At 43.8% G+C, this 18,412-nt stretch overlaps 1 long non-coding RNA gene across 2 annotated transcripts in view; it reads right to left on the bottom strand.

The window, feature by feature from the left end:
- Positions 1-16,895, bottom strand: part of LOC147144465 (uncharacterized) — a 73,759-nt gene extending 56,864 nt beyond the window's left edge. For both annotated transcript variants that reach the window (XR_015087386.1, XR_015087385.1), the window contains exons 1-3: positions 16,837-16,895; positions 15,953-16,048; positions 4,060-4,166 (exon numbers count right to left, since the gene is read on the bottom strand). This is a non-coding gene — a long non-coding RNA (uncharacterized LOC147144465). The remainder of the gene's footprint in view (positions 1-4,059; positions 4,167-15,952; positions 16,049-16,836) is intronic.
- Positions 16,896-18,412: the final 1,517 nt, after the last annotated feature.

Here is an 18,412-nt window from a genome sequence, read left to right as displayed (position 1 = left end):
CGGCCGCCCCCAGAGACGGCTTAAAACGAGTGCATTTTGCTGCTTAATTTATATTCCGCAAATGGAAAATGAATCAGAATGCCGTGTTTCTACTAGTGGGCCTGCTGGGAACATATTCTTGACAAAAATACGTTTGGGTTGACTTCCGCTTTAGTTTTTGTTGCGATGCGATGATAATGTGTCATGTGGTACGACACCGTTTCGGTCAATCATAAAATAGCGCTTGTATGACAAATCTGTATATTGCAAGGAATTCAGTAATTTCATCATCTACAGTCCAAAATGTCAACAAAAGACTAGGAGAATATGGAGAAATCTCTGCACGTAGGCGGCAAGGCCAAAAATCAACATTGAATGAACTTTGATCACTTAGGTGGCAGTGCATTAAAAACCGGCGTCATTGTGTAAAGGATATTGGGACAGGGGCATGTTTACCACTGTGTTACATCACCTTCCCTTTAAAAGGGGAAGTCAACCCAATCATTTTTTTCCTGGATATGTTCTATGCAGGCCAACTTGTCTAAACAAGGCATTCTGATGAATATTGCATTTGTGGAATATGAGAATTCCACCCGTTTTTAGCTAGCTCAGGGGGCGGCCATTTTGTCACTTCTGTCGACTGAAAATGACATCACAGACCATCAGGGCTCAGATAACGAGCAATCCTGGCTCAGCTTCAGAAACAGGTGAGCCGTGATTGGTCGTTATCTGAGCCCAGAGCAACTTCGATGTCACCATCAGTCGACGGAATTAACAAAATGGCCGCCCTCTTAAATGGCTAAAAGTGGGTGTATTTTGCTGCTTATTTTATATTCCACAAACGCAATCTTAATCAGAATGCCGTTTTTAATGCCTGCACAGAACATATTCTGGAAAAAATTTGGGGTTGACAAATTACATTACAGTATATCTTATTTTATTTTACGAGTTTTCTAAAGAAACATGCAACCCATCAATTATAATTGTAAACATCCGTATGACAACAAAGTTGAGGGAAAACTTTGCCTTTTATGGGTGAGTACTCACATTGTGTTCGGATTTCAGAATATTCCCTGAAACCAATAACAACTGAAAATATCCTAATGGGTTGCCTTATCCAAGTGAGTCTTTTAAATATGGAAAAACAACCTACACAGTTGTGTTTACTTCCTCCTCACCCTAACTCTATGACCGACTGACTACCCCTGAACCCCGCCGCTCGCCCAAAGTCAGCCGGGATAGGTTCCGGCTCATTCACCACCCTAATGAGGACACTTATATAAAGGGCACACTTGGCATCGTAAGTCTCACTTGACAGAAACATTACTGGATATCCGCCATATACCGAAGCCACACTCCATTGGAACGTTGAAATATAATCTGGCTTTCGTATCCACAGTGGGAAGAAACGACAATGGTTGCGTCAGCATGGCATCATATCAGTGTGACACAGCCAATGACACACAGTACAGTGCTGCATGATGACATTATCCATTCGAAAAGCAATCACAAATACGATTGCTCGGAATAACCGCCTCTGTTGTAACCGACATTACAATTGCACATTTCGTGTTCTTTCTAAAGCATTTTTGCTGTGGTGTGAAGTGATAATTCTCGGTTGACTAACCAACGAGGTGCATTGCGTCTAAGGCCTTCATCTATCTACCTTAAGAGGTTCAGACTGTGATCATTGTTTACCTTCTCACACTGACATTTGCTATGTGTGAGTTTATACTGTGGAAGACGCCACAAACAAGCACGATGTGGCTTGCTAAAAGAACCGACTATATGTATAACCGCTTTTTATAATGCCTGTTAATGTTACGGTCACACCTATAGTTCACTTTCGTAGGTACAATAAGAGCCGTAAGAGCTTTCAATCTCCATCTCGACTCCTCCCACCCTACTCTGCGGAAAGGAAAAACTATTTCACACGTCGCATTCGACGCTGCCGTTGCCAAGCACGCAATAGTGTTGTCGTCAAGACCACAGCAACGGAGAACGAGACATCATCGAGACCAGAGAGTATCGAGACCAAGACTTTTGGAACGTCGACACCGACAAAAGACCAAGACTGTATATACGTATCAACGAAAAATCACACGTTAAAAAAAAAAAAAAACTGAACAGAATTCTGATGGAGACAATATATGACGGGCTGTTTACGTATCGCTGAACAGTGTGAAGTACGGTGGCCCTAAAGGCTTGATACCGGATCGATGGAAGAGACGTATTAAGCGCTACAGGTCCACATATGTGGTAAAATGCACCTGCATGGCTGGACATAAAATACCATCGAATGACAAATAAGGTCATCCTGCTTTGAACTATGCTTTGTGTGTATGTGTGTGTGTGTGTGTCACATCTCAGCAGCCCACCATTAAACCTTGGTGCCAGCGCACCCCCAGCACACCGGGATTAACAGCACTTAAACGAGCCTGTTGGTACGCCGCCTCCCACGCCGACTAGCGCATGCGGCGCTGCCCACAGCTTTACACTTGCGTGGCACACTGGCGCTGTTGTTTCTTGTTCTCCATCCATAGCCCCCAACAACACCCCCCACCCCTCCCCTCCCCTCCCCCGGCCCAGCCACCCTAGACCTTCTCCAATAAATGATGTTGGAAGTATTCTCAGCAGGGGGTTAAGCCCAGAACATCCTACTATTTTGCGGACCTATAGGAATCCAAGTGGAAGGACAGAGATGATCGGGGGTTGTTGGTTGGGGGGGGCGGGTAAAATTTGACTGCCCTTGCTCTTCGCGTGATGATCGCGTGCCCCTTGTGATGCTTAACAAACAGACCACCGCAGAGAGAAAGATGTCCATGCCAGAAATCAATAAATGACATGGAGTTCCGTCTGAGTTAGCGCACTGACAAACAGAAATGGATGGATGGAGAGGTTGGAGGGAAAGACGCCACGCTCAAGAGAGATATACAAGAGAGGGCTACACGATAAAAGTTGTTGTTTTTTTTTTTTCCACCGATACCGCTGACTTCCTGCTGGAACTGCACAACTGGAAAACAACTTGGGCTTTTCAACAGATTTCCTGCTATTAATATCGTGATATGACGACGACGATATTGTGGCGAATTTAATATCGCGATATCGCCGATATTGTGACATCCTTACTAATTATATGTCAAAAATGTATTACTTCTTTTCTATCAAAAATTTCCTTGGCAGATCATTATGACATGCTTGGCTTGCTCTGTTTTTGTCAGAGTAAGCCACTTAATTGTGACCTTTTTTTTTTTTTTTAAATTCACATTATAATCCCTCAAGGGGGAATTCATCTCACACCCCGATGTGCATTTGTGTGTGCGGGCCAGCACATACGTGCAGGCATGCGCGGAAAGATCTCAGAGTGAAAAAGGGCATGAAGGCAGTGCTGGCATATCTTCGGATAAGCGCGGTGGGTTCGGTGCCTTGCTCAAAGGCACCGTGATAGTGATGAGGAAGCAGGCTAACACGCATCCAACAACTATTCCCCATTTGCATTTGCCCGCTGCAGGATTCGAATCGTGACCTTGCGTTTCTGAAGCCCAAGTCAGGCGAAAGACGAGCGACTGGTTTCATTCTGAATGTATGTAAAATTACGTTTCTTTACTTGGGTATCTCTGTGCCAAAGTACATTTAATCATGTCATGGCATCCCCAAAAAAGTATCAGTGAGGGTGATTTTCTTTGACCTACAATATACATCTCCTGCGTTAGCGCCCGTTCTTCCCGCCGAAGAGATATGCGACACAAATAGCCGAGCTGATTCATATTCATGGCATATGGTGCATCATATGGAGACGCGGGAGCGCCACCTGACATTGACGAGAATATAAAGCAACACACACCATCATCGCCGTTTTACTTCTGCCGGCTTTATCGTAAAACAGATGGATGCTTAAACCTGACAGCGTTGACTTATTGTCTTGTGTGCCCATGCAGCATACGGAAGGAAATCAAGTGCAGCGCATTCAATATGTAATTGCATGAGTTCCTTTTTCATATGTTGTGTCGATGCCGTTTCAGGCTAAGACGTTGCTTTGGAAGGTAGTAAGAATGAATGCGTGCTAGAATGACTGCCTACCTCTTTTATCTCATCAGCGAGTGGGCGGGTAGGAAAACGGTGAGGAGACATCAGTGTCATCGCTTCCTTCATCTCCTCCCGTGCCTCCGCGCGGTTCTCCTTGTCTCCTGGAAACAAACAGAGAAGAAGGAGGAATAGCGAGAATTAAAAACCATTCAGGTTCACGCTGAAAGTGGCTTTCAACACGTCAGACAAGAAACCCGACAGCGAGGTGGCCGGGGCAAACATCGTCTCATTGTCTCATCCTCACAAACTGTCTTTTAGCTTGTCGCATCCACTTGCCGTTAAAAGCTCAACTCCAAGATATTAAAAGTCACTGGTGGGGTTCCTCAAGGGTCTGTATTAGGTCCTAAATCATTCGTATTATAGCATATTTTTTAATTTAAAAACTTGAACAGCCTTAAAAAACTGGTTTGATACTGGTTTGATACCAATAAATGATCACTGAATTGAACCCCCCCAAAAAAAATCATTTTTTTGCACCAAACAAATTTCAAAACAGGTTAAAAGCTTCCACTTAATACCACACAAAGGCCACACAAAAGGGAGGGTCGTATTGCAATCGGCATCAAGTAATACTGCATATGAAACAGTTGATTAAATTTATCAAAGGATTTATGATGGTGACACCTTGAGATTCCTTCATTTTTTCCAAGTTCCACTATTTCCCGTAGCCCTTCGAGGCTCCACTGCACACGGCGGGCCTTAGGCTCCGTCGAGTCGTCAGATGCCGCGTCCTCCGCCCCATTAGCCCAGAATATCAAGTAAACTTTTCAGGATTTAAGGTGGGCGGTAAACTGATTAATAGCTCTTAGCCAAGGAGGTTAATGTCGGGCTAAATCCCTTAGCGTGATGTGCACCATATTAAACCCATTTGATGCGCACGCTGTTCAATAGATTAATCAAGTCAATCTTAAGGTATTAAGCCTATAGGCTGTACATGATGGGTTTTTTTTTTTTTTTTTTTTTTTCTGAGTAGCAGCCAATATCGGAACATTGCCAAATATCGGACTCATTTTCGAAATACGGTGGCCGGTTAATCCCCTGCGATGTATAGTTTGAAAATGTGCCTCGGTTTTAACGTGGCATGCGGGAGGGTTGTGCGAGGAGAGCGGTAATACAAGCCTAACCCGGCTTCTGTCTGGTATGTGTCCGCGCACGCTTTCAGGGCATTTATCTATCAGCTCACCATTAGTGAAGGCAAAGCATCACGCCAAGCCAACACTTGACCCCACGTTAAATACCTCTGGCCAACTTGGGGCCGGCGGCCACTCCTGTCAGATGGTCCTCCGTGCGTGGCCGCATGCCAGACATGAAACGCCCTCTCGGGCCATCGGAGGGAAATAGAGTGAGAGGACACGGGGGGTGGGGGGTGGGGGGGGACAAACGCACGAAGATAATGACACGACTAAGAAGTCTCGCAGACACGGCAAGGATTTACTTGATATTAAAGAGTTTTTGTCATGTAAACAGCCACGAGTGCACGCAAAAAGTCTGCCCAATCAAAGAGCAGGCTTGGAGCTCACGCACACTAATGGCTTCAATGCCCCCCCCCCCCCCCATCACCCCCTCCCCCCCCCTACTGTCTCCGGGCTCTGCATTTAAACAGTAGAACAGAGATCCTCAATCGGCGGCGCACGCAGCACAGATAAATTAGTAACGCTCTGTGACAGCGTTAAGCAGGCCGATCCCTTTGGATGGACGCGGATAGAAAAAGCCTGATTTTGCATGACAACTATCCCCCGGTGACATTTTGTCCGTTTTAGCCCTGATTGAACTATTAATCAGTCTAATGTGAGCGATGGCAAGCTGTTTATGAATTCATCTATTCTGCATGGGCGCATGCCTGAGTCGTGACTGGAAACACACAAAGGCACACCACTTCGAAAGTGAGCCACAAAAGAATAAAGCGCGTGGGCCAAATTGCATTTGGATGCAACATCTTGAGGACGCAAACGTGTTATGGTAGAGTGTTTACTCAAATGGATGCCTCTTTTGGGGACATTGTTCTTTTCGGGGAAAAAAAAAAAAAAAAAAAGTAGGCATAAATTAAATGACTTCATGGATGCACATTCATTACAACGTTCAGCAGGAACATGCACACACTGGGACCATCCACATGGAACTAATTGATAAAATCAATCATTTATGTTTCGTGCTCGAGGGACTCTCAAATTTCAAATATCCTGCATGTTTCAGAAACGTGTCATTTAAAAATATTGTATTGTGTAGTACTTTCTAAATGGCATCAAGATAAAATATGCTTGCCACATAGCCCATTAGGAAGTATTCATTACGTTAGGGCTGTGCAATTTATCGAAATTCAATTACCATTAAGATTATTACACTCCACAAAATTGGCATAATCGTAAAAAAACGATTACGCAAGGAAATCATACTTGAATATTATTTGCACCTTTTTTATTTTATAATAACTAATTAGATCCATTTTGTTTGGTCCAAAGGGAACTTGGATGATGTTTCAAAGACATATATTTGTCTTTACATTTTTTTTTTTTTGCATATAAACATTTTCATGGTTCGAACCTCAAAATAAATGATCGTTTGAATAATCGTCGTTTCAACGATTACCAAAATAATCGTGATTAATATTGTTTTCATAACCGAGCAGCCCTACGTTACATTAACATACATGTGGGCGCATTCTTCCTGCTTCTACTTTCAGAATATAGTCATCCGTAACAAAAGTTTCATGGTTCATCTCAATCGGTTAAATAGACATGGATAATCCTTGAAACTAATAAACAATCAATACAGTTGGTAAAGCACTTTTTTCTTTTTTTTTTTTTGGTTAGAAACACCTGCAAACGCCGTTTGTTGAGCTCCGCCGACTGTGCTCGCATGTGTCGCTCACGACATGCACTGTTTGGGTCGTGTGCATTTAATGTATTGTCTCAGAAGTAATGCGGAATTACGGCCAGACATTCCTGCAGGGGCTTTTAGAGGGCCAATCATCTCATGGTATTAGACGAACTACAAATGTCCTCAGACAGATTTTTTTTTCTTTTTTTTGCCTTTTTCTGTGATATCAATGCCCTCAATTCTTTGTGGCTGACCAAGCCAAACCTGAGTCCAAATCTGGGTTAATGTCACCTTTTGTAACAAAACAGCAAGAGAAGGGAGAGAGCGATTTGAAATGATTTCATTTGGTTTGCATGTCGTGCTATTTATGGAGCCGTCAATGAATCGTGCAGACTGGGATGCACGTTGCACGCGCACACACACTCGCGCGCGCGCACGCACGCACACGCACCCACTCAAGTCTAGCCTACCTTCCGTGCTTGTTTATCTTCCCCCGCAGGAGGAAGAGACTGGTGAACGTGACTGAGGGGGTGAAACGCTGCAGTCAGGCAGACAACAATCAGACCTCACACCCTGCCATGGCAAAGGACACAACTTTGAACTCTTTTCCTCCGTTTCTCCTTGGCCCTTTTGAAACTCTAATGACCTTAAATGCCCTTGCGTTAAGAGCGCACAAGAAGTTCAGAAGTTGTAGTTTTAAGGCATTCAAAATGTAGCATTTTTTTTTCCAGCTCTGCGTTTTGCCTCACACGCTCAGGAGTATCTCCGCTATTGCAGTTACAATCATTTCAATGTAGCTCATACATCTCCGAATTTGACATTACGATTGGACTATTGAACTTTTTAGGATAAAAAAAAAAAAAAATACAAATATTTGACGGTGTTTTGTTTTGAGCAGTCTCGGAAAAACAAATTAACCTAATTTGGGAAGGTGCATCCAGTGTTTTAGGGGCACTCAGCCTGCAGGGACTTGGCATCTATTGAGTCTGTTTCCGGCACGCTATGTGGGCAAGTGTATAATGAAGCATGCTTGCGTGTATGTGTGTGGAGGGGGGGTTTGGGAGGAGGAGGAGGAGGAGGAGGAGGAGGGGGGGGTGACAGGGAAAAGTGTCTGTGTGTCTATGTGCGCATGCATGGATTTATGATGGGGAGTTTGAATATGACCCACAATTCTTTTTTTTTTTTTTTTTTTTGGGCATGAAATGACTAATATTGTCACGCTTGACATATTTGGGCTGGGGCTAAACAACAGTTATGTGGGACAAAATCAGACGGCCAAGCACGCAGGTTGATCTCATCAAACTATAGTCTGGAGTAGGATCACTTCCCTTCAAGGACTGGATTTCTGAACATAAAATGTTCAAAAATGTTTACTGAAATTCCTCAATATTTATCAGGCAAGATGCCTCGGTGTCTGAGATTCAAATACAACTTTGCATCATTGTCTTGTGACACAGTGTTATTTTCCTGTTATATTGTCTGATTGTTTGTTATGTGCGTGATTGTGTTTAAGACGCAAGATCAGTAGATCTTTTGCGCTCTGCTTTCATCCTTACGATTTTGCTCTACAATTTATATAAACTGTAAGGTCAAACACAAGCTGTTCCGCGATCCAAAAATATGTGTCCAATAGGAAGGAAGGGAAAGAGAAAAATTGACTTCCCCTTTGCCCAAACTTGTTTTTTTCACGAATATGTTCTACGCAAGCCCACGAGTTGAAACAAGGCATTCTGATAAATATTGCGTTTGTGGAATAAGAGTTAATCCACTCGTTTTAAGACATCTCTGGGGGCGGCCATTTTGTCACTTCTGTCGCCTGAAAATGACATCAGAACTGCTCACAGCTTCAGAAAACAGGTCAGTCATTTTCACTCGACAGAAGACAAAATGGCCGCCCCCAAAGATGGCTAAAAGCGAGTGCCCTTCGCTGCTTAATTTATATTCCACTAACGCAAAATTAATCAGAATGCCTTGTTTCAACTAGTGGAATAGGTGAAGTTTGTGGAATAAGAGTTAATCCACCCGTTTTTTTGCCTTCTCTGGGGGCGGCCATTTTGTCACGTCTGCCGCCTGAAAATGACACCACAACTGCGCAGGTGTCAGGTAACGACCAATCATAGCTCACTTGTATTCTTGGGCCCCTGGGCAGTTGTGATGTCATTTTCAGTCGACAGAAGTGACAAAATGGCCGCCCCCTGAGATGGCTAAAAACGGGTGGATTTTGCTGCTTAATTCATATTTCATATTTATCAGAATGCCGTGTTTCAACTAGTGGGGCTGCTGGGAACATATTCTTGAAAAAAAAATGTGTTTGGGTTGACTTCCACTTTAATGCTTTTGCAACTTCTTCTCCTTCTCAACTACAATTCCTTGTTAAGGCTGGTCCATCTTTTTAACGCAAGTAAAGAAAAAGAAAAAACATTGATAATAGTCCCGAACACTTGTGAGGTGTAACACACGTCATTATTCGGAGGCATATTCCCCTCAAATTTTTGTTCGAAATTCCAGATTGGGCTTCCAACTGCCGAGGATTCCACGCTGTACCGATTCGTTCATGGAGGCCATGTGCAGAAGTTCACATAGGTTCAATATCGACCCGGGATTGCCTTGTACCTCCAGGGTGTAGGCCTGCCTTTCACCCTGAATAAACTCAGATAGAATCAATCTCCTGCGGTGACCCTGAACAAGGTAAGCGGTATAGAAAATGAGCCGATGGATGATTTGAATGACGTTATAGATTTTTTTTTTTTTTTAAGTCTTTAGAGTGTCACTGCAAAACATAATAAATACGGAAGGTTTATATGAGGCATAATTGAAGCAAAAGCCAAAGCCAATCTACAATAAATCCCCCAAAACATTTAATCATCATCAATGAAACTGCCTCAACCCATCTGTTATATTCTAGCCTAGAGCAGATGTTGTGTTTTGTATTAAATATAACACAATTTGTCATATTGAGCAATCTTCTTAGGGCTAAGCTTTACGGTGTTTTGTCACAACAATAAAAGTCACCAAATTCATTGATTTATTTGCTCCACATAAATCCAAGTGTTTCTTTTGCTACTTGTGCAAATTGCTTTGGGGACGTACAAACCGATTTGCAAACGTCACTTCTGATATGGGAAAGGTACCAACGCGACTGAGCAAAAACTGCAACGTATTCTGATGGATCAGATGAACATGCCGAAGCAAACGTTGCCATTGCCCTTTTGATGACAAAACTATTTTAAAAGCGCTTGTCAACGAGGAGTAGGAAAAAGTATACAAGGAAGTAACTCACATACTGATCTGGTCATCTGGTCTTGGGCCATCCGGATGTGAACCCATTTTCACGAGCTGAACATTCACACAACCTGCCAATAAGCACAAGAAAAACGTACGCCCTATGGAGCTGCGTCATGAATTTTCAGTAATAGCATAGCGCTAGCTGGCTCATGCTAGCCACGTGAGGCGATCGGGACTTGCGTGCTGATTCATATACTTTATGAAAACGTGTTTCCATGTCTGGCTTGATTCGTCTTTGTTTGATTTGCCTGACTGCTGACAGGTTTTCATGACTCTTTACATGGCTGCCCTCCTGCCTGCCTGCTTGCTTGTCCGTCTCTCTCTCTGTCTTTTTGCTTATCTGCAGGACTATTAAGTGCGTGCGTGGGTGTGTGTGTGTGTGTGTGTGTGTGTGCGTGCGTGTGCACTGAATGGATTTGCATGAGAGCCAGTGGGGTGACCCTGCTCTCTCACGCCAAGGCTTCTGAGGAACAAATAGGACTAGTCGGGATGTCGTGACAGCACTCACATCAGTTTAAATAAGAGCGCTTGCGCCGCGGCCGCGCGCGTGCGTGTGCGCGCCCGTGTGTGCGTTAAAGCAAGCAGCCAGGCACGCATTTTAGTCCAAAAAAAAAAAAAAAAAAAAGCTTTGTGAGGCTTTTGTGCGCCCGAGTGTGCCTCTGTGCATGTGTGCGTGTGTTCAACCAGGAAGCATGCAATATCTTTTGGAGGTTCGGCAGAGAAGAAGAGAGCGATATTAACACACGCGACGTCAGTCAAGTTAAACCGCCCAGAGAGTGGAAGGAACAGGTTTGCTCCGTGAGACCAAGCAGCCTTCTGAATAAATGAATGCTGTCGTGGGGTTAAACAGAGTTCACTTGCACAACACTGCAATATGAATGAGCCAGGGCCACAACAATGGCCGACACGTTCCGGTTCTCGTGCCCGGGAAGTCTCTCGCACATGTACCGGGTGACCTCGGGGATAGCGACTTTGGGCGAATCAAATGGACTTTATTATTTTTGAGGCTCTACACCTAAAAATGTTTGTCGAATGGGAGATTCAGAGCACATAGTTGCGGTTGACACGGAAGGTTCAAAGGAATAACTTTAGAAGTGATTGTGGGAGAGTTTCGTTTTTGGGGTTGGGAAGCAGCAATGTTATGTACGTTTAGTTCAATGATAAGCTCCTCCCAAAGTCCAACTCTGACTTAAAGCGGAAGTGAACTCAAACGTTTTTTTTTTTTTTAAGAATGTGTTCTATGCAGGTCCACTAGTTGAAGTATTCTGATTCTGTTTGTGGAATTTGAGTTAAGCAACAAAATGGAATGTTTTTAGCCATCGCATGGGGGCGGCCATTTTGTCGCAGACTGAAAATGACATCACGGTCGCTCAGATAAGCACCAATCACGGCTCAGCTTCAGACAACAGCTGAGCCGTGATTGGTCGTTACCTGAGCCCTGAGCGGTTGTCATGTCATTTTCAGTCGACAGAAGTGACAAAATGGCCGCCCCCGGACATAGCTAAAAACAGGTGGATTAACTCTTATGCCTTGTTTCAACTAGCGGGGCCTGCATAGAACAAATTCTTGAAAAAAATACGTTTGGGTTGACTTCCCCCTCTAATGTTTATATTCTGCCGATAACAGCTCGATGAGTCGCAGAAGAAATATATAGGCTTTATAATATTGCGTTCCCTCTCAGTGGCGCTCTTGTGAACTCCAATCAGGTAGTCTGGAATTAGGAAGTCCACACTGCCTCTGAGTCACCACACAGCCTGAGGCGCAACGGCTGATAAACAACAAGAAATGTGTGCGTCACAGAGGCGGGACGAGGGAAGTGGCGAGCGATGGGCGCGCGCGCGCGAATCGTACACTGGACACCTTTTACTATATGTTGACTCACGCAAGGTATTTTTGACTCGTGTCTTTCTTCCACCCTGAAGGAGTCGGGGGAGGGGGAGCACCCCGTTGGCAGGGTCATTTGCATGATACAATGTTGCACACATACACAGGCACACACACACACACAAGCAAAGCTAGCCACCCAAAGGCAGCCACAACACTCTGGGAGAGGGCGAGAGAGAGAGAGAGAGAGAGAGAGAGAGAGAGATCATTGTGTATGTGCATGACTGGGAGTGAGCTGGCTGTGAGACATAATTACGGCAGATTAGCGAAACCACACAGAGAACCTGAGTCGGTGCCGTCTGGACCCGCAGACAATGATCTCTGGGATCACACCTCTCACAAACCTCTCTCTCTCTCTCGCACACACACACACAGTATATTCACTGAGAAACATGGTGAAGTGGAAAAAATACATATCGGGTGACTACACATTTCCTTAGCTCGTAAATTCCAATCCGAGCTGTATGTTTTCAGTCTGTCAGCACGCCATGAATCTCCGGGTACCATAAAGTTCCATATGACGAATGGACTAGAGGAAACGATGACAAGACAAGATGACCAGCGCAATATTAAAAAAACAAAAAAAATAGGGCACCTGTCATTGACGGCGACATTCCGACACAGGTTTCTGAACCTGCATCTGAATGTATCTTTAAACACAATCGGCATGATTTTTTGCGATACAGGACTTTGCAAAAACAAACAAACAAAAAAAAAAAAAGCAATATAGATTTTTTTGTGAGGATCTGTATGAAGGTGTAGATACAGAATTGACTGCATATTTTAATGTATTTATCTGAGGGCCGGACTAAATGCGTCTCCTTTAAATGCGGCCAGGCTTTGCGAGATCCTTAAAGGTACATAAAGCTCCAAAAAGGTCCCGGAAGGTGCTAAAAGGAGACGCGTTGATGAGGCTTCCGCGCCGCAGTGAGCCAGTCTTTTCGTTTCAAATATCGCCCGGCGGGGGGGGGGTAGCTAGTTGGTAGTCGGAAACGCTAACGGAAGCCAATTTAAAATCATAGTCGTACCGGCCTATAGATGATTACTATTTTTTTCCGGCTGGAAAGGCGGATAGACGGACGGCGGAAGTGTACCCCGTCTGTAGGCGATCAAGGGACCGCTAATTTTTTTTTGTAAAATGCCCAGCTGCAGTATTTATTTGTCACTATGGCCTCAGTGGAAGCATCCCCACCACGGAATATGGCACAGCACATCTGTTCCGGGAAGTCGCCTTCTAGTTAACAAACAAATGGGGAAAACGCAATTGGTCCAGTTTGCCCGATGAAAATCTTGTATCGCTACTAAACTTTTGGGCTTCATTAGTCCTGCCTAACGTCAACGCAATTTGCCAATTAGTGGCATACACGCAGAGGTGGGAGTAAGTCACAAACGTATTGTTTACTTCCGTGGTGGTCGCTACCCACGCGTGGACACGGGGCTCTTGAAATGCATGTCCAAGCAGAAAAGGGGATGGGCCGTGTCGAACGGAAAATACAGTGGCGCTTCAGTGACAGGGTTCTCGGCTGCCACGTGGACTAACGCCACAACTGGCATGAATTTCCCCCGGGATTAATAGATCAAAATCCAGCCTTTGTTGCTGCTGCAAAATATGTCTAATAGTCTGTGTTTTATTTCTCTGAAATAGGTTACTGTATAACTTGATTAAAATGTGACGTACACGGATGTTATCAGACAATGGTCGTTGTGGCTCACTTAAAACAACAAATTTTATGGACATCAAGACTTTGGCATGGTACTCATGCCCTTGCCAGAACAAATCATGTTTTGGGTTTTTTTCCTCTTAGTGATGTTAATGCAACGCGAATGGAAACAATCATTCATAGCTAGTCGTTGGAGAAATGCTAGTCTGCTTCCAGATTGCTGTCGCGGTTCTTTTGAGTGAGGCGCCACAATAGCCTAGCTGCGGATGCAATATAAAGTCGTTTCTTATACTAAACCAAATTGTACGGAATTTGTCAACTGTTTTAGAGGGATGTCGAAAAATGGGCTTTGCTCTTCGGCTTTGAGGAATCACATTCCACCGTTTGCCGTCGTGGCTTCAAAATCCGGGCCCCGGCCTTCCTGTGTGGACTTTGCATGTTCTCCCCGTGTCTGTGTGGGTTTTCTACGGGTACTCAGGTTTTCTCCCACACAACAAAAACATGATTAGTAGGTTAAATTGTCCCTAGGTGTGAATGGCTAAATCGTCTATGTGTGCCCTGCGATTGGCTGGTGTACTCCGCCTACTGCCCGGAGGCAGCTGGGACAGGCGCCAGCACGCCCACGCCCCTCGTGAGGGTAAGCGGTTCCGATCACGGATGGATGGTCAGGGCTTAGTATTGATTTTCTTTTTCATGTCCACGATTTCATAGTCAAAACTGCGGCATTTGCATATTTCCTGTTCAAGTACATGGGCGACATGCAAAGTGTGGCAGCGAACGGCCTCGCTTCACCTCTGATTGCGCAATCCCTCGCTAGCTAGGATGAATGTCTGCGATTGGCATGTGCCTGTTTTTGTCGCTCCTACGCTTGTGCAATATGTTTTCACACACTTTTGATATGCACTCTAATTTTCCATAGTCAGGCGAATGTATTTAATATTTCTGTGTTACATATTTTCCTTTTGCTTGATTGCATGAGATAAAAAAAGCGATAGGTGAGGCAGACAGTACTCTGCCTCACTGAAGGGGGTGTACAAGAGCACACAGGCTTGCAAAAACACTTACCTCCATTTTTTTTTCCGTTTTCTTATTTTTGCATGAATCATGTTTCCGCGTTACAGACATCGCATTAAAGTGAAAATTAAAAAAAGGTTCCCGAAATTGGAGATAAGTGTTTTTCACATGGCAGCGACGATATATTCTTTTATGTTAAAAAGCAACCTTTAAAATGTAGCTTCATATTGTCAGAAAATTTTGACTATTGCAGAATTTTCCAACCAGCCCGTGTGTGTGTGTGTGCATGTGTGCATGTGTGGGCAAGCAGCACTTGAGTCTGTCATCTCAATCTGATCTCGATCACCCACGGCTGTCTGGCTGAGGTTATCTCGCCAGTGGACCACCCCGGCTGAAGGAAAGGAGCGCACCACAGGAGTGTATTATGTCCTCTGCCACTCACTCATGCCTTTGCTTTATCCGTCATTTATCAGCATTCATTAGTACATGTCCTACTCTCCTCAGTTTGCGGCCAGTCATCTAATATGTAGAATGTGGTGTTCTCTCGTCGCATACGCTCACATCTTTTCTTTTATTTACCTATGTTTTTTTTTGTTTTTTTTTATGTGCAGTTTCATTATAACTGTGATAATAAACATATTTCACAATTATTAGGCTGGGTGTGAAGTGAACATCATTTCCTTTTACAGTGAAAGGTATTAGTTTAATTAAATATTTACTTAATTACGTTGAATACTTCAGCTAGGGGAAACTAACTGTAATTCTTAACATATTACAGGCTGCTCATTCATTCCACACAAGTTCTGCAAATCGACCGATAACTTTTCAAGCTGTGGTTTGAGCGGAGATTATGATATGACGCGATATAACTAGCTGTTTTTTGTACCAATGCCAAGGTAACTAAACTGTCCCTTGGCTGAATTGCGCTTTAATCATGGAAGTAGTGTCATTTCTTTCCCTAATTAAGCTCTCAGCGAGAAAGTAAATAAAAGTGTTTCCTGAAATGTCAAAGTAATTGTACGCTCTTTAGAGGATTTGTGAAACATGGGGTTTTGAGTTCCACCCTGGCAGTGAACACAGCTAATAAATGATTGCAAAACAGTAAAGTTGGAGGCGTCTGAACTGCGAAAATGATTGGGAAATTGACTATGATCAGAAGGTAGGAGTCGAGCTCAATATTAGCTGGTTATGTGTAACTTGTCACAGCTTCTTGATTATATTCTTACATTTTTCTTCTCTTGACAGCCCTTCTGCTCCTTCTTGTGTAATGCGTTACAAAAACACCCACTAAATGGTTTATCGTCGCTTAAAGCTGTCCTGACCTGGAAACAAAGAACAAAAAAAAGGAAGAACAAAAACAATGTGTTAGTGAGCAGCTGTGATTGTCAGAAAGGATTAGTGGTGAATAACTCCGAAAAGCTTTTAAGACTGTCAGGAAAAATGACCACCACAGCAGTTTGAAATACAAACAGCTCCAAGTTGAGCAGGTAAGCCCTCGCCCTTAAATTTTAGGACCTGTTGCGTCAGCTCTGATATTACTCTCTGCCATCTCCCGTGTTTAGTGCGTGGGTAGGATATTTTGCAGGCATCACAGCAGTGAGCCCACCAATATCCTGTAACCCCCTCCCTCTCCCACCACCTTTTGCATCCTGTCAAACAACAGCTTGTGCGCGGCTGTGTGCAGCTGAATTGTGCGGGACATGCTGACTGCCAAGACGATATCTGGTGATTAGGGACCAACATGCCCCCAAGGCCAGTTGCCAAGGATATGAGGGAAACAATAACGGCAACAAACACTGAGTGCAGGCAAATAAACGATCCACAGTGCGTCAACGGCTTCTTGAGAGTTAACAGCCGTCGTTGGATTGAACGGGGGGGAGGTGACCTACATATGTGTGCAATCCTCGAAGCAATGTTCTCCGAATTACAGTTAGACCCAGAGATTTACGTCTTCATTATGCGACAAAACTGCTCTGACGTCGCTTGCGCGACTGGAGTCAACACGGATGCCCGCGAAGCTGCGCTTGTTCTAGCCATTCTCGAGGCGCTTTTTGCTAACTTATTTGCCCGCAACCAGCTTCTCGTTGAAATGTTTAACAGCAGTTCTGACCTCTTGTCGGTCCTCCCGAACGAGCCTGGCGCCGTATTTTTGGTTTCGTAGAAGTGACGTCAAAGGACGGAAGTCCCTTTGAATGGACAGTATTCGGCTAACTACTGCCGCCTAGAGGCTTGGCATGCATTTGAAAACGCATTTCCGCAGTGTAGTGTAACTGTAGCTGCGTCTTTAACTAACGAGGATGTGTATTCCAACACGGAGTGGGGGAGAAATATTTGGTTGTTTAAAAAAAAAAGCCCGGCTACGTGTAAACAAGGCCTTAGCCTCTTACCCCTGATTTGTTATGCTAATAAAGATGAGTAGAAAACCAATGAGTGGCATTCTCCTGACAAATATCAGTATGAGAGCATGAAACGGAATGTTCCTACGACACAGATGATATTGACCGAATAAGATTGATTATGAACTTTAAGACAGTTGGTGAAGAATGAAAGAAACAGTTCTTTTTGCTCAATACAAGTTCAAGAAGAGAGTATCAGTAATCAGTATTAATTAATTACATTCAACTTCTTTTACGGTTTAAAATGTTAAAATATGATGTAAGAATTGCCTGCAGAAAAGTCAAAGATCTGACCTACAAAACTAAAAAAGACCTAAAACTGCTGCATTATTATTACCTGGGGTGGGCATGTTACAAAATGGTGCTGCTTTTGCTGCACAGTTTACAATCAAAAAGAGTTCAGTTGCCTTGATTCAACCTTTGCGGAATGTTGAATTCACAACATATCTGCCCTCATTCTTGTTTCACAATGATACATGTACAAAAAAAAACAAAAAACATGCAGGACCTTGGCACCAAATGACGTTAATCTTTCACAAAACTATGAATTGTCGAATGTCATACAGTAGCCTATTTGGGGGAAATTAAAATACTGCCACCCTAATATAAGTTTGAAAGAAATCATCCATGCTGCTCTCTAATATGAGCCGGAGTGCATGAAAGGTGAGTCACTAATTGCCAAGTATGCTACAAAAGTTTACAGGCTGACTGCACAGTGTTGGAATGCAGGTCTGCTGTGGCTAGTTAGCCGCGCTAGGCTAAGATGCATGCTGCTAAGTACTAACTGGGCTGTTCTCCTAAAGGCTCTGTTCTCTGCGATAATAAGGAAGAATGGGTAGCAGCTGTTTGGGGTGGAAAGTGAACCATAGGAAGCCTCATTTAGAAAAAAAAAAAAAAACGCGGTTGATATGAATGGCGAGGAAGATACCCATGGCCTGGCATGTACAAAACAAAAAGAAAAAAAAAATAGAGGCCGCATCATATTCTATAGGTATACTGTAGAAAACACAGGTATAAAAAAAAATTGCTTTTTTTTCCCCTCCGTTTTTTTTCTCTGAATCTGGAGCAACACACAAGCTTCAGTCATTCGGCTCCTCCGAGACGTCTCTGCGTACACTGTACGTGACTCATGTTACAGCAGCAGTAACATGACGTATCGCATTCAAGTGTGCAGTCACCCGCTAGAGTTGTCACAGAGGCTTTGATGGCACACAGTGATAATGGGATTGCCTATTCTCCCTTCAAAGGTAATCTGACCTTTTTATATAATACTCCAAATCCCACAGGCTC

The sequence above is a fragment of the Filicampus tigris genome, chromosome 7 (assembly GCF_054856515.1).
Source record: "Filicampus tigris isolate MCC_2025a chromosome 7, RoL_Ftig_1.0, whole genome shotgun sequence".
NCBI classification, from domain to species: domain Eukaryota; kingdom Metazoa; phylum Chordata; class Actinopteri; order Syngnathiformes; family Syngnathidae; genus Filicampus; species Filicampus tigris.
Note: the sequence above shows the minus strand (reverse complement) of the source record. Positions and strands in the feature narration are given on the sequence as shown.